The 16,489-nt window shown below is 42.2% G+C and overlaps 1 protein-coding gene across 1 annotated transcript in view; it reads right to left on the reverse strand.

Moving 5' to 3' along the window:
- The window catches only part of PRKAG2 (protein kinase AMP-activated non-catalytic subunit gamma 2), a 479,771-nt gene that overhangs the window by 298,407 nt on the left and 164,875 nt on the right, over nucleotides 1–16,489 (reverse strand). The gene's annotated exons all lie outside the window — the stretch shown is intronic.

Consider the following 16,489-nt stretch of genomic DNA (forward strand, 5'->3'; position numbering starts at 1 on the left):
TGCAATGCAGGCAGACGTGCTCTGCAAATCTCTTTGCACTAGTGGGACTATAGCAAAGTCCAATAGCCACGTTTAGGATGCCACTAGGTACACTGACTGTTTGCTAGTATAATGGCTTAGTTAAAAAGAGTTGGAGTCTGCAATGCAGGCAGACGTGCTCTGCAAATGTCTTTGCACTAGTGGGACTATAGCAAAGTCCAATAGCCACGTTTAGGATGCCACTAGGTACACTGAGTGTTTGCTAGTATAATGGCTTAGTTTAAAAAAGTTGGAGTGTGCAATGCAGGCAGACGTGCTCTGCAAATGTCTTTGCACTAGTGGGACTATAGCAAAGTCCAATAGCCACGTTTAGGATGCCACTAGGTACACTGAGTGTTTGCTAGTATAATGGCTTAGTTATAATGAGTTGGAGTGTGCAGAGGACAAGAGGGTACAGTGGCAGGATTGTGGTGCTCTGGGTAGAGGAATGGAAGCCTGCCTTTCTATTCCCTCCTAATGGTGAAATGCAGGGAGGAAATCCCTGACGCTGTTGCTGTTTGCAGGACCTGTCACCTATGGCTCTCTGACCCTGCCGGTTTGAGCCCTTAAAAGGACTGCTATAAAGTGCTCTCCCTAAGCTGTCTAAGGCCCCCTTCACACGTCCGTGATACACGTGCGTGTTTGGTCCGTTTCCGTATATACCGGAGACACGGCCAAACGTGCACCAATGTTAATCTATGATTGTGGTCACACGTCCGTTATTTCATTATGTCCGTGTGTGCGTGTCCGTGATCCGTATGTGTTTGCGTTTGGCACGGATGCATGTCCGTTATCTGCACGGAGCACGCACACGTGGACACAATGAAAGTCTATGGGTATGTGCACACACGTTAGTAAACACGTATGCATATACCTATAGTCCGTGTCCGTTTGGTGTTTTTATTTCTAGTGATGTCGGCTATTCTTTCTATTTCTGTGTATGTCCGTCAATCTCCCTGAGTCCGTCGGTCAGTCTCTCTGTCGGTCTCTCTGTCTGTCTGTCCCTCTCTCACAGTCTGTCGGTCAGTTTCCCCCCCTCTCTCATACTTACCGTTCCCCGATCTCCGGCGCAGCGCTGCACGGCATTCACACTGCTGCGGCGGCTTTTACTATTTTGAAAAAGCCGGCCGCCCATTAAACAATCTCCTATTCCCTGCTTTCCCCGCCCACCGGCGCCTATGATTGGTTACAGTGAGACACGCCCCCACGCTGAGTGACAGTGTGAATGCCGTGCAGCGCCGGTGATCGGGGATCGGTGAGTATGAGAGAGGGGGGGACACTTCAGTCACTCGGGGGATTAGCGGTCACCGGTGAATCCTTCACAGGTGACCGCTAATCAGTACTCGACACAGACAGAGCCGCGGTATGAGGATGAAGTCGGGTGAAGTTCACCCGAGTTCATTCTCATCGCGCAACTCTGTCTGCTGTCAGCCGACATTTATAAACGACATTGTGCATCACACACACGGACATTACACACGGACATTACACACGGACATTACACGTACACATACAAGTTAATTCCACACGCACACACGGACGTTCTGCACACAAACACGGCTAGCATACGCAATTCACACAGGTGCCACACGGACCATAAAAACGGACACAAAAACGGGACACGGACCCGAAAAACGGCCCGTAACACACGTGCGTGTTTTTCACGGACGTGTGAAGGGGGCCTAACGCTGTGTATGCAGCGCATACAGCTGTATCGGCGATAGGACTCAGGAGGACGGAGCTGCGACAGTGATGTCTGACACCAAAGACGCAGAAGGCAGATAATGGCGTCCTGGAAGAAAATGTCCGGTTTTATAATGCAGGGACATGTGACATGGACATCCTATCACACATGCCGTTGCTTCTCTGGCTCAAAGTCCACTTAGCTGTGTGTGTGTCTGGGATTGGCTGACATGCTGGCCCGCCCCACAAGACGCGCGCGCTTAGGGAAGGAAGACAAGAAAAAAAAAAAAAAAACATATATATAGAAACAGCAGTGATCTGAAGGCGCTGTTCACGCACACTATACACTGAAATGTCATAATAGTGTGATTCACAGAGTGACTTACACTATTACAGCAGAAACCAAGCTATGATTTAGCTGGTTTTTTGCTGCTAGAACCGTTCTCGAACGTATCTAGAACTATCGAGCTTTTGCAAAAAGCTCGAGTTCTAGTTCGATCTAGAACAGGCCCCAAAATCACTCGAGCCTAGAACTGGAGAACCACGAACCACGAACCGCGCTCAACTCTAACTATGACTGGAACTGTTATAGTAATGGTAACAGAATGGCGCTGTGGCTTACAGTACCTTGACTGCCTTTATACGATAGATATAAAAAGTCTACATACCTCTATTAAAATGCCATGTAAAAAAATCAAACCAAGAAGAATTATTTCAGAACTTTTTTGAAAAACAGACTGAAATCTTTTGGGGAGTAAACGAAAAATGAAAGATCTAAAACAATGTGGTTGCGTAAGTATGCACACCTTTAAACTAATACTTTGTTAAAGTACCCTTTGAACTTATGACAACATAGTTTTCTTGAGTTTGTCTATCAGTATGCCATATGTAGAACTGACAATTCTTGCCCACTCTTCCTTGTAGTAATGCTCCAAATCTGTCACATTTTTAGAGCATCTCCTGTGTACAGCCGTCTTCAGGTCAATCCACAGATTCACAATAGGTTCTTGCTGGGCTATTCCAAAATTTTGATCTTTTTGTGTCAAAGCCATTTTTTTGTTGATTTGAAAGTATGCTTAGGGTTGTTGTCATGCTGAAAAATGGTATTCCCCTTCATTTTCAACAATTTAGCAGAGGCTTGAAGGGTTTGATGCAAAATTGACTGATATTTAGAACTGTTCAAAAATCCCTCCACCTTAACTAAAGTCTCAGTTCTAGCTGTCAAAAAACAGCTCCAAAGCTTAATGCTGCCTCCACCATGCTTCACTGTGGCTATGGTGTTATTTTGCTGATGTGCAATGTTACCTTTGGATTTTCCCAAAAACCTTTGGAACAGTTAAAATAACTCAACATTGGTCTCATCAGACTCTAACACATTTTCCCACAAACTTTTGGCAGACTCAATGCAGCTTTGTGCAAAACATAGCCAGGCATGGATGTTTTCCTTTATAAGAAATGTCTTATGTCTTACCAACTTACACCACAGGTCAAACATGTGAAGATTAGGAGAGATTGATGTCATATGCTGTACATAACGCAGTACTTGCTAGAAATTCATGCAGCTCCTTTAATGTTGCTGTAGGTCTGTTGGCATCCTTCTGGACCAATTTTTTTTCTTGTCTTTTTATCAATGTTTGAGGGACATCCAGGTATTGTTAGTAATGTGACAAATTTAGGCCACTCTTTGACCATTTTTAATGTGTTCCATGATATACTATATCTAATACATTGGGGGTAACAATTGTACCCTTATCCTGACTGATAGCTTTCAACAATTAGATCCTTTTTCTGTGTTGTAAGATATTTATGGTCCATGGCTTTATTGTAAAATGCAACTAAAAAAATATCAGGAAAATTTAACTGAAACAGCTGTGGCAGTTGTATATTGATTATTAGTTAAAACAAGTTTAAATGTGAACACAACCACATCCCCAATTATAAGAGGGTGTTGACACTTTTGCAACCACATCATTTTGTTTTTGTTTTTTTACTTCCGCCATCAAATTTTTTCCAGTTTATATCTCAATAGATTTGAAGCACTATATTGACAAATAAATCATTTGTGTACTTTGTGTGTACAGGTTCCAGCACTCCAATGCACTACCCAAAATTTTTAGGACACTTTCTATTTAATACACTAATACATGACCTTTTATGCTCTGCACATGTAGCATTCTCTGGCCCTCATTCATAATTTGCATTTTTTTAAAGTCACTTTTTTTGTCTTGTGGTATTTGTTGCCTTTTTTTTCTTCCTAATTGCTAAAAATGGAGAAAATAGTTTATAAATTTTGTGCAAAGTCAAAAATCGTCTTTATTTTTACCTTTAACATTTTTTCTGAATTTTTAACGCAAAATGTTGCAAAAATTACTGGGGTACATAACGTCACTCCAGAGGAGACCGGAGTACATTTGTGTAAATAAAGTGCGACTATTTGAAAAGTTGCAAATGATGAATAGGGCTAAAACATCTGTAAACACCAAAACCACAATGGCAAACTAAAAAAAACCCCAGATGAACACAAAGAAAGGGACTATTAAAAAGGCACAAAGTAAAAAACTGTAGGTGCAAATGAAAAGCAGGTATAAACCACAAACTAGGCAAAAAAAGGCACAAATGCAATCATGAAACGGGCCCTCATATTAAATAATGGGTGCAGTGACCTGAATTTTCTGTTCTGTATGACTCTCCACTGTCTCACTCTTTGACAGATATATGAGACTTCCTACTTTTGAGCTGGAAAGTTCTACTGTGTGTGGGGAGACATGGTTGTGCAGCATGGAAACACATGATAGAGCTGTCCTGCTATTTTCCTTTATTTTGCATGTAGTTACAGTACATAAGATGAAATATAGAATAGATTCCTGTGCATTATAGAGCATAAAGGGAAAAAAGGCTATAAAAAGCATATGAGGAAATTCCTCTCATGGCTTCTCCTCAATTTCTTTTTGCTAAAACTCTCTGTCTTTGTACCATATGGAGTAATATTCAGATTGACAATTGCTGGCAGCTATGTCCTCCTCTTGCAGATAACTGTTTAGATGCAGCTCTGTTCTACTGCTGATTAATGTTGTAGGAAAAGCTAAGTCCTCCTTTATTTAGGCTTCTTAATACAAAGGGACATCTTACAGAGACTGATACATGGCTAATAAATGACAATATTTTGTATGTAGTAAAGTTTAGGCTTCTGGCTGGAGGTGAGGTAAATGTTCAACTGATTTGCATTTTGCTGATTCACTGTTGATTGGGATGCATTAGGAATTGTGGTAATTTACTATGTTTTTCATTAGGAATTAATTTACTATGTTTATGAGTCTCTTTTGGTGAATTCATGTGAAAAACAGGTGAATTGATTCTTCCATTAAATTCAAAGGACAAGGTAGTTAACAAAACAGGCAGATTAAACAGGCATATCTTGGGGGGGGGGGGGGGATAGGGCATTTGCCCAGGTACAGCCAGCAGGAAGAAACGCCATCAGATCCAGTGATGTAGAGATTTGTGGTTTCTCCTCAGCATCTGCATTTTGCTACCCCCTGACTGGGATTTGGCCATTCTCTGAGCTGGCCATCAAACTGAGTTTCTGTACTGATGGTGGTTCTGGTAATCCATTTCTGTACTGATGGTGGGTTCTAGTGATGTATTTATGTAGTGATGGTGGTTTTGGTGTTGTATTCTTATGCTGTTATTAGTTTTGATACTGTACATATGTAACAATCGGTAACTTGTAAAATTATATTATACATGGCTGTTAATAAAGTATTGTGCCTTCTGACAAGTTAAGGGTTACTAGGTTTTTATTAATTTAAGAAGCATGATACGGATTGTCCAAGTTTGTGATGAAAATCTACAGTCTTTATATGTGACTGCAGACTTCTGAATTCTCACAGCATGTGCACTGTACGCTCTCAGGATTCTCTGGGGCCGGCAGGGAGAGTAGTATGTCACGATACCACATCTATGCGATTTACATACAAGCAGTTACGTGCCAACTAGACATGTGTGGCCTCTCTCCTTACAAATGAATTGAGTGAGATCAGACACATGCAGTTGGAATGTGGCTGGATGTATGCAAATCACACTTATGGTCATGTGACATCTAGCTGTTCATTCTGCTTGTCTCAATGAAGTATTATGTATTGTATTATGATAATCAACATTTTAATATTACACAAAACCAACCATGTATGCAAACAGTAATATAGCAAAGGTGGAAAGGCAAGAGTTGAACCCAGGTATCATGCAATAGATGTCTCGTCTGTTTTGGTACACATCATTCAGAAACCTCAGACCTTACAATTGTCAAAACAAGTTCAAAGCTCCATTGGAAAACAAGCATTTATAAGTGTACTGCTTGTTCCAAAGAACCTGATCTTCATGATCTGTAGAAAACCACACTTCAGGGCCAGCTAAGACCAAAGCTGTCATCAGGAATTGAGCTGCAGAAGTGTGTGACCTTCATAAGCCTCCAAAGTTATTTTGCATTATTTCTCTCGTATGAATCATATGATAAGTTAAAGAAATAAAAGGTTCTCATCTCCGTGGGCGTCATAATAACAGATTATTCATCGCAAGCACAGAAAATATACTTGATCATTCCCATCACACATACACGGACCATGATTCATCACTGCAGTGTTAGAACATCAGAGAGAAACTCCTGATAATCATGTATCTGAGAAGACTTTCAATTAAATGAGAGCAATATTTCGGCACTTCCACTATAAACCAGAGCTCAGAACTGCTAAATAAGAGCTTCTATCGTTCCATCTTGTCCATGTATGACATAGATAGGCATTCTTCTAAAAATAAGTTTGCATATAATGTTATATTTCCATTTCATCCATTCCTGCATGTCCTAGAATTCCAAAGTGGTTGGCACTCCACTGTAGCGGTGGTGCACGAGGATAAATAGTGCAAAATTAGAGAAGTCCCGATACTCACAGAAGGTATAATCTTATATATTTTTTAGAATGTTATTCATTTGTGAATGCGAGGATATCACTGATTTCGCACTGCTGTATGTGCTGACGAGAGGTTTAGAAAACAAGACCTGCAATGATCAACTGAGTGTCAGGTCGGGTGCATTTGAGCGGTGGCAACAGCAATATTACCATACCACCACTACTAATTTGCTAATTACTACGCAGCAATCATGGATTTTATTTAAAAGTTTCCTAAATACATTTATGCTCATGGATACCAAGAATGGGAGTACCAAGGCTCCCTATGTGAATGGAGTGTCCATTCACTCCTTTCACTATAATGGGACTGACAGAATTAACATAGAACTAAATAGAGGAGTGGTCAAGCAAACACGAGACTTTAGGACCTGTGGTCACACGTCTGTCTTAGGCTACTTTCACACTTGCGTTGGACGGCTTCCGTTGCTATCCGCAGTTTTGAGGAATTACGGTAACCGTTGCAGGAATCTGTTATATTCCTCATTGACTTCTATTAGCTACGGATAGCAACGGATGGTCTTGCATTGCATCTGTCCCGCGGCGCATCAGTTGTTTTGACGCTGACCGTGAGTGACCATCGGGCGGATGGAACGCTGCATGTATCGTTTTTCTGTGCTTGGCGGAGTGTCAAAAAAACGCAACCTGCAGGAATCCGTTGGCGTCCGTTGTTTTTATAATGGATGCCTATGGTGGTGGATTCCGTTAGAATCCGTCATTTGACGGATTCCGTTAACGCAACCGTCTTTACACAACTGCGCATGCTCAGATGTGTAAAGTCAAGGAAAAAAAAACCTATAGCGGATTGCGTTATTTTGTACGATCTGTAGCATCCGTTGTGCCACTATATGCAACGCATCCGGTGCATCCGTCACACAACGCAATGCTACGGATCCCGTCCAACGCAAGTGTGAAAGTAGCCTTAGCTTATTGCTCCCAGGTGAGATGTTCTAGGTGGCTGACTAAGTAGTGCTATCCATGAAAAACAACAGACAGCACTCTCAGATCTGTGTTATTCAATGAGGCAGTACTGATCACCGATTTTTTCCACTGACGGAATCTGTGTGTGAAAAAAAATGACACCATGGAAATCATATGACACTCACCCATTCAAGTTTAAAAGGTGCTTTACACGCTGCGACATCGCTAGCGATTGCTAGCAATGTCACGAGCGATAGCACCCACCCCGTCATTGGTGCGATATGTGGTGATCGCTGCCGTAGCGAACATTATCGCTACGGCAGCATCACACGCACTTACCTGTTCTGCGACGTCGCTGTTGATGCCGAACAATCCCTCATTCAAGGGGGAGGTGCATTCGGCGTCATAGCGGCGTCACTAAGCGGCCGTCCAATAGAAGCAGAGGGGCGGAGATGAGCGGGACATAACATCCCGCCCACCTCCTTCCTTCCGCATTGCCGGTGGACGCAGGTAAGGAGATGTTCATCGTTCCTGCGGTGTCACACATAGTGATGTGTGGTGCTGCAGGAACGGCGAACAACATCACACTGTGGCAGCAGTGATATTAAGGAAAGGAGCGACATGTCAGCGGTCACCGTTTTTGAACAATTTTGCGATCGTTGACCGTCGCTCCTAGCTGTCACACGCTGCGATGTCAGGCAGGCCAAAAACCAGGAGATGCAATACAGAAACAGATTCGGCCGGCAAGGGCGTAATGAGGAAACAAAGCAGAGGTCAAATCCGGGACTTGCAGCAAGGTACAAAAACGACAGGCAGGAGGGTAATCAGAAAACAAGCAGAGGTCAGCGTAGAGGAATCACTATACAAACAGAACAGGAACCAGGAATAGAAAACTATCACTTGCCGTGGCCAGCAGACAGGAGGGAGAATAAGAAGGGTGTGGTGTCTTCCAATTGGTTATAGCTGAATTATGGTAACTTCAGCTGGAAGACACACGCCACCTACAGTCAGCCAGTGGTACTGCAGGTCCCATGGAAACCCAGCCGTTTGCTGTAGGAGTGAGCGCCATCCATCATAGGTTGACAGTCCCTAAGATGCAAATTAATGGGGCGTAACAGTGCATCCAGCTCCTAGTCATACCATAGGAATAATAAAGGCCCCTCATTTGCAGATGGATTAAGAGGTCTTTTCACAAGCATGGAGCAGTAACAAGTACAGTGATAGTGTGATTTCTATAGGGGTAAGGTCCAGTATATCACCGTATAGTTAGTCTAAAAGTCATATTGAGGGTGACAGACATCCTCTAAGGCATATAATCTTTTAAGATGTGTTTTCTACAGCAAGCAACATCATTAAATCCAAAAGATAAGACTTTTGTTTGCATTGGACACACTAAGTACAAATATTTAATGTAGAGAGTATTTCTGAAAACTCGTCAGTCTAGTCACATAAACCTATGAGGAAGCGTTGCCTCTGCAGCATTGGAAATGCACTGGCACTGAAACTGGCCAGAGCTAACTTGGATATTGGTAATGCAGCTGATGTGATTTATTTGGACTTTGCAAAGGCATTTGATATTGTACCACATAATAGCCTTATACCTAAGCTCCAGAAGCAAGGACTTGGGGAAACTATATGCAACTGGGTAAGGAATTGGTTAAAAGATAGGAAACAAAGCGTAGTCATAAATGGTATATTCTCTAAATGGGCTATAGTCAGCAGTGGGGTGCCGCAGGGATCTGTGCTAGGACCCATTCTTTTTAATCTCTTTATTAATGACCTTGTGGATGGGATTGATAGTAAAGTGTCAGTCTTTGCTGATGACACCAAACTATGTAGGATATTAAAAACTGACCTTGATAGTACAATATTACAAAAAGATCTGGATAAGATGTCAGAATGGGCAGATACTTGGCAAATGAGATTTAATGTTGATAAATGTAAAGTAATGCACCTAGGAAGGAGTAATCCTATAACTGCATATACAGTTAGGTCCCGAAATATTTGGACAGTGACACAAGTTTTGTTATTTTAGCTGTTTACAAAAACATGTTCAGAAATACAATTATATATATATAATATGGGCTGAAAGTGCACACTCCCAGCTGCAATATGAGAGTTTTCACATCCAAATCGGAGAAAGGGTTTAGGAATCATAGCTCTGTAATGCATAGCCTCCTCTTTTTCAAGGGACCAAAAGTAATTGGACAAGGGACTCTAAGGGCTGCAATTAACTCTGAAGGCGTCTCCCTCGTTAACCTGTAATCAATGAAGTAGTTAAAAGGTCTGGGGTTGATTACAGGTGTGTGGTTTTGCATTTGGAAGCTGTTGCTGTGACCAGACAACATGCGGTCTAAGGAACTCTCAATTGAGGTGAAGCAGAACATCCTGAGGCTGAAAAAAAAGAAAAAATCCATCAGAGAGATAGCAGACATGCTTGGAGTAGCAAAATCCACAGTCGGGTTCATTCTGAGAAAAAAGGAATTGACTGGTGAGCTTGGGAACTCAAAAAGGCCTGGGCGTCCACGGATGACAACAGTGGTGGATGATCGCCGCATACTTTCTTTGGTGAAGAAGAACCCGTTCACAACATCAACTGAAGTCCAGAACACTCTCAGTGAAGTAGGTGTATCTGTCTCTAAGTCAACAGTAAAGAGAAGACTCCATGAAAGTAAATACAAAGGGTTCACATCTAGATGCAAACCATTCATCAATTCCAAAAATAGACAGGCCAGAGTTAAATTTGCTGAAAAACACCTCATGAAGCCAGCTCAGTTCTGGAAAAGTATTCTATGGACAGATGAGACCAAGATCAACCTGTACCAGAATGATGGGAATAAAAAAGTTTGGAGAAGAAAGGGAACGGCACATGATCCAAGGCACACCACATCCTCTGTAAAACATGGTGGAGGCAACGTGATGGCATGGGCATGCATGGCTTTCAATTGCACTGGGTCACTTGTGTTTATTGATGACATAACAGCAGACAAGAGTAGCCGGATGAATTCTGAAGTGTACCGGGATATACTTTCAGCCCAGATTCAGCCAAATGCCGCAAAGTTGATCGGACGGCGCTTCATAGTACAGATGGACAATGACCCCAAGCATACAGCCAAAGCTACCCAGGATTTCATGAGTGCAAAAAAGTGGAACATTCTGCAATGGCCAAGTCAATCACCAGATCTTAACCCAATTGAGCATGCATTTCACTTGCTCAAATCCAGACTTAAGACGGAAAGACCCACAAACAAGCAAGACCTGAAGGCTGCGGCTGTAAAGGCCTGGCAAAGCATTAAGAAGGAGGAAACCCAGCGTTTGGTGATGTCCATGGGTTCCAGACTTAAGGCAGTGATTGCCTCCAAAGGATTCGCAACAAAATATTGAAAATAAAAATATTTGTTTTGGGTTTGATTTATTTGTCCAATTACTTTTGACCTCCTAAAATGTGGAGTGTTTGTAAATAAATGTGTACAATTCCTACAATTTCTATCAGATATTTTTGTTCAAACCTTCAAATTAAACGTTACAATCTGCACTTGAATTCTGTTGTAGAGGTTTCATTTCAAATCCAATGTGGTAGCATGCAGAGCCCAACTCGCGAAAATTGTGTCACTGTCCAAATATTTCTGGACATAACTGTACATTAAATGGAAGTAAAGTCGGGACTACAGAACAGGAGAAGGACTTGGGTATTCTTATTACAAATAAGCTGAGCAGCAGCACTCAATGTCAAGCAGCAGCTGCAAAAGCAAACAAGATTCTAGGGTGTATAAAAAGAGATTAGATCCCGTGATCCCATCGTATTGTTACCCCTCTATAAATCACTTGTAAGGCCACATCTGGAATATGGGAACCAGTTTTGGGCTCCACATTTTAAAAAGGAAATTCAGAAGTTAGAGTCAGTTCAAAGGCAGGCAACTAAACTATTACAAGGAATGGAAGGCCTCCCATATGATGACAGGTTGAAAAAGTTAGAAATGTTTAGCTTAGAAAAAAGATGTCTCAGAGGAGATCTCATTTATATGTATAAATACATGTGTGGTCAATATAAAGGACTGGCACATGACTTATTTCTTCCAAAGACAATACTAAGGACCAGGGGACACTCACTGCGAGTGGAAGAAAAGCGATTCCGACACCTAAATAGGAAAGGGTTCTTTACAGTTAGAGCAGTCAGACTATGGAATGCCCGACCACAATAGGTAGTAATGGCAGACACTATAACAGCTTTTAAAAAGGGGCTGGATGATTTCCTCAGTACACAAAATATTGTTGGTTATAAATGACTTAGTGACCAAATGTAGAACTGGTGGAGGAAGGTTGAACTAGATGGACCTAAGTCTTTTTTCAACCTTAGTAACTATGTAACTATGTAACTGTGCACTCCAGTGATCACAGCCAGCCGTGCTGACAAGGTAATTCAGAAAGAGCTTGTAAGTGCTGAGCTTGTTTGGCCACCACTGCTAGACTGCAATAATGGTTAGTAATCTAGACAAGAAGCCGTAAACAATGAAAATAGTTAAATGAACATAAATTAAAGATGCAGAATTTTAATAAGGAGCAAATTAGAAAATTGCTAGTTTTTACAAAACACTTTCCAATTATACCCATCTTTGAAGATTGGAATAGCTCTTTAATTACTTTAGTAAACTATCCATATAGACAGTATCTTGTGTGAAAGTCTTCTGTTGCGGTTTTCTATCCTCTCCACTTTTTCATCCACCCATTTTATCTTTTTTTAGTGCTACTTAACACTGTTCCAGATAGTTATGAAAGGATGACATATGAATAGTTCACTTTACAATTGTTATGGAAAAACAGTGATTATTTTTTGAAAATACTTTGTTCCGTCATATATAATGTATAGGAGTTTATGATATGATGCAGTTGGCTTTTACGATTGCATCATGTTCTATATAGTGACACTGTCGTTTCATATATAGTGACACTGTCGTTTCATATATAGTGACACTGTCGTTTCGTATATAGTGACACTGTCGTTTCATATATAGTGACACTGTCATTTCATATATAGTGACACTGTCGTTTCGTATATAGTGACACTGTCGTTTCATATATAGTGACACTGTCGTTTCATATATAGTGACACTGTCGTTTCGTGTATAGTGACACTGTCGTTTCGTATATAGTGACACTGTCGTTTCATATATAGTGACACTGTCATTTCATATATAGTGACACTGTCGTTTCGTATATAGTGACACTGTCGTTTCATATATAGTGACACTGTCGTTTCATATATAGTGACACTGTCGTTTCGTGTATAGTGACACTGTCGTTTCATATATAGTGACACTGTCATTTCATATATAGTGATACTGTCGTTTCGTATATAGTGACACTGTCATTTCATATATAGTGATACTGTCGTTTCATATATAGTGACACTGTCATTTCATATATAGTGACACTGTCGTTTCGTATATAGTGATACTGTCGTTTCATATATAGTGACACTGTCGTTTCATATATAGTGACACTGTCATTTCACATATAGTGATACTGTCGTTTCATATATAGTGACACTGTCGTTTCGTATATAGTGACACTGTCGTTTCATATATAGTGACACTGTCATTTCATATATAGTGATACTGTCGTTTCGTATATAGTGACACTGTCATTTCATATATAGTGACACTGTCGTTTCATATATAGTGACACTGTCATTTCATATATAGTGACACTGTCGTTTCGTATATAGTGACACTGTCGTTTCATATATAGTGACACTGTCGTTTCGTATATAGTGACACTGTCGTTTCATATATAGTGACACTGTCATTTCATATATAGTGATACTGTCGTTTCGTATATAGTGACACTGTCATGTCATATATAGTGATACTGTCGTTTCATATATAGTGACACTGTCGTTTCGTATATAGTGATACTGTCGTTTCATATATAGTGACACTGTCGTTTCATATATAGTGACACTGTTGTTTCATATATAGTGACACTGTCATTTCATGTATAGTGATACTGTTGTTTCATATATAGTGACACTGTCGTTTCATATATAGTGACACTGTCGTTTCATACGGAACGCTATGGGAAATTCACCATGTGAGGCTATATTGTTCACGTGTCCCTGAAAAAAGAGCAAATACACAATATCCACTTTCGCATTAGTGTGCAGAGAGGTTTTCGCACACCTCCTCTTCCTAGATAATATGAAGATATTTAGTATCTGACAAGTTGTAGGAAACAAAGACAAGTAATTAGCCTGTGGTTGTAAATGTAAAGGTCTGGGTATAACTGGCGTCCACTAGAGCCGGTATGGGCAGTCCTATAATGTCCCACCACCTGCAATACCACTGGTTACCAGCTATAATAAATAAATGTTTGTGACTTACAGATCTGAGATATCTTCACGGTAGCTGGCAATGTCTATGAGAAGCACTGAGTGAATAATATCACTGTATTCCTGGGCTCCTGCTTGCATTATTGTGCCTGCAGCAGATGGGCATCAATGCGGCATGTGTTTCCTAGTTCCCTTCACGGTGTAAAGTAAGAGGGAAGTGGACGGCTCAGGTATCTCCGTATATTAAAGGCAGTCAGCCCCATCCACCCAGTCTTGTGCCAAAAATGTATCAGGGCTACTGGAAGATCCTGTTACATCAACACAGCAACCTGTCACATTAACTCTTACTACTAAGAAACTGGCCAATTGCTAGAAGACATCTGTGTGAGCCATTTCTGTTATGCTACACCGCTCATAACCCCATATTATAGAATATTACATGATGTATAACAGTACCTGCTTCATAGTGACATCTGAAGGCTCTGAGTAGACCCAAGGAAATCTTCTTTGTGAGTCCTTCCTAACGTATGCGGAGTTTTCTTGTACCGAGTGAATCGTAGACTGTCAACAGGTCCTGTTATCAGTAAACAGCTCCGTACAAGATCGGAGTTAGGTGGAGGTAGCCCTTACTAAATGCCTACAAATAACCGCTTCCAGAGCATTGCTACAATAGCCTCTTATTGGAGTGAATGGAGAAGGTTGGATTAATCTATATACAGTTTAGCAGACAACTTTTATGTCTTTTCTATATATGTAGCTGTGAGGAGCTGCCCGCAGACTAAAGACTATTGGACTAATGGACATAGAGCGGAGTCCACGGCTCTAAGGGATACAGACTTTTTCTAGCATGGAGAGCTGGTAATGTCGATCTCATGGCTGTGTTTTATTACATATTTTCATGCTGGTCAGTTTAAGGTGCACAATATAATTTAAACGGATCAGGAGTGGCGCCGAGGGAGACACAGTTCACCTGTACACATTCCATGCTCATCCAGACCCCATAGCCATGAGACAGAGACGAGTCGGCTGGATCTTATGTACACAGAAGGCCAGGCATGAGATTGGTAATTAGAGTAAAGCAATCATTCCATTACTCTTGTAAAGGCCCCGTCACACTAAGCAACATCGCTAGCAACATCGCTGGTAACGAACAACTTTTGTGACGTTGCTAGCGATGTTGCTGTGTGTGACATCCAGCAACAACCTGGCCCCTGCTGTGAGGTCGTTGGTTGTTGCTGAATGTCCTGGGCCATTTTTTAGTTGTTGCTGTCCTGCTGTGAAGCACACATCGCTGTGTGTGACAGCGAGACAGCAACAACTAATGTGCAGTGAGCAGGGAGCCAGCTTCTGCTGAGGCTGGTAACTAATGTAAACATCGGGTAACCAAGAAGCCCTGTCCTTGGTTACCCGATATTTACCTTTGATACCAGCCTCCTCCGCTCTCACTGCCTGTGCTGCCGGCTCCAGCTCTGTGCACATGTAGCTGCAGCACACATCAGGTAATTAACCCGATGTGTGCTGTAACTAGGAGAGCAAGGAGCCAGCACTAAGCAGTGTGCGCTGCTCCCTGCTCTGTGCACATTTAGCTGCAGCACACATCAGGCAATTAACCCGATGTGTGCTGTAACTAGGAGAGCAAGGAGCCAGCGCTAAGCATTGTGCGCTGCTCCCTGCTCTGTGCACATTTAGCTGCAGCACACATCGGGTTAATTAACCTGATGTGTGCTGTAACTAGGAGACTGGGGGCTGGTCACTGGTTGCTGGTGAGCTCACCAGCAACTCGTGTAGCCACGCTCCAGCGATCCCTGCCAGGTCAGGTTGCTGGTGGGATCGCTGGAGCGTCGCAGTGTGACATCTCACCAGCAACCTCCTAGCAACTTACCAGCGATCCCTATCGTTGTTGGGATCGCTGGTAAGTTGCTTAGTGTGACTGGACCTTTAGTGTCACAGGGACCTCAATTAAGCCATTGCTCTCCCAGTCAATAGTCCTATTATGTGGATGGTGATAGTAGACCTAGTGGAGCTGTCACCTAGGGGGTCTCACATGCAGTTTCAGGTGAGTGGCTCGGCCTCAGGAAAATACCTCCATCGATGCACAGTTAGCATTGGGGGGTGTTTCCTTGTGTTTGGGGTACTTAGGACACTGACGAGGGGATGGAGTGTTGTTGCCTGAGCTGGATACAAGCACTATGGTCATGGTGTCCTTTGCCTGGAGGAGCATAGGCTGTGACTGCAGACTATACCGGTTGGCCAATCAAATGTTGGGAGACAGGGGGTATCCTGGTACAATGGCAGTGGAACTACCTGTCCCAGTTTGGGATCTTGGGTACTGGGGGCAGTGTCGGACTGGCTACCGGAGAAACCGCCAGTAATACCAGGCCTGGCTGCGATTACCTGCATTGAAGTCCGGAGCTGTCACCTGAGCTCCGGAGTGCAGCCCGAACTGAACTCAGGGTTTGCAGGACTGAACCACAAGCACCGACTGATTCCCCGGAGATTGCGGTTCAGTTCATGACAGCTGCGGACAAGCCGGGCTGAACTCCGGAGCTTAGGTGATGGAAATCAATGCAGGTAACCACAG

The sequence above is a fragment of the Anomaloglossus baeobatrachus genome, chromosome 6 (genome assembly GCF_048569485.1).
Source record: "Anomaloglossus baeobatrachus isolate aAnoBae1 chromosome 6, aAnoBae1.hap1, whole genome shotgun sequence".
Classification (NCBI taxonomy): domain Eukaryota; kingdom Metazoa; phylum Chordata; class Amphibia; order Anura; family Aromobatidae; genus Anomaloglossus; species Anomaloglossus baeobatrachus.